At 50.8% G+C, this 1,032-nt stretch overlaps 1 pseudogene; it reads left to right on the top strand.

Annotated features, from left to right (window-relative positions):
- LOC108281412 overlaps nucleotides 1-981 on the top strand; it is a 2,646-nt pseudogene extending 1,665 nt beyond the window's left edge.
- Nucleotides 982-1,032: the final 51 nt, after the last annotated feature.

The following is a 1,032-nucleotide window of genomic DNA, read 5'->3' as shown; positions in this document are numbered from 1 at the left end:
AAAAAAAAAAAAAAAAAAAAAAAAAAAAGGAACAATGGGAAGAGCAACAGAGGAGACAGAGAGAAGAGGAGGAGCAGAAAAGACAGGAGAAGAAAGAGGAAGCTGTGCTGAAGATGCCGGATCAGGCTGCAAATGAGTTGGAAAATGGCTCCACCTGGCAAAACCCAGAACCACCCGTGGATTTCAGAGTCATGGAGAAGGATCGAGCTAATTGTCCCTTCTGCGGTAGAACAGGAGCTTGCAGATTTGGAGATAGACGTTCATGTGGACATAATTCCCCAATATCCGGTCCTACCCTTCTTGTTAAGGGCAGGTTCACAACGTTTGGGATGGAGCAGCGCGGGAGGGATGACTGTGGCCCTGACGCCAGCCTGGAGGACAGCAAGGAAGAAACCTACCAGCAGTTCCTAGATGTCTATGACGATGTGCTGCCGGAGTTTGAGAACGTGGGGAGAGTGATTCAGTTCAAGGTCAGCTGCAAACCTCACCTGAGGGGAACCCGTACGTTCAGTACCAGTCGGAACGAGGGTGCCAAGCTGCCCTTTCTCTGTTGTATGCTGGAAGACGGCTTCAGTGTGAATTCTGCCCCGTGACCTGGTGGAGAATGGCGAATTGTGCTTTATTTGAAATACAGCAACGTCCAAGAGGAAAACACGGTGACTTTCTTCATGTGTTCAGAAGTCCCAACAGTGGATTCTGGGAAGTGCATAGAGGCGTCTGCAGGTCTCCAGATGGGACTGGCTCCTCCTCTGGCAAGAACTCTGAGAGGAGGGGGTGGGTGGGCGACTGGGACGAATACTGCAGCTGCGGGGAAGGAGAAACGCAAGCCCACACCGCTCCTGCAGAAGAAACGGGGAATCCAGGAGGAACAGGAGTACTCACACGGGGAAGAAGTCTCACAAACACACATCAGAGAGTCGGGAGAGGCACAGTTCACAGAGCAGATGAAGAAATAGGGGCCGAAGCCGGAGCCAAAGGTAATAGACACAGAACTGTTCAGAGTTCCAAATCCAAATAAACTTGCTTTGTTCT

This window comes from Cebus imitator, unplaced genomic scaffold (assembly GCF_001604975.1).
Source record: "Cebus imitator isolate Cc_AM_T3 unplaced genomic scaffold, Cebus_imitator-1.0 Scaffold226, whole genome shotgun sequence".
Classification (NCBI taxonomy): domain Eukaryota; kingdom Metazoa; phylum Chordata; class Mammalia; order Primates; family Cebidae; genus Cebus; species Cebus imitator.
Note: the sequence above shows the minus strand (reverse complement) of the source record. Positions and strands in the feature narration are given on the sequence as shown.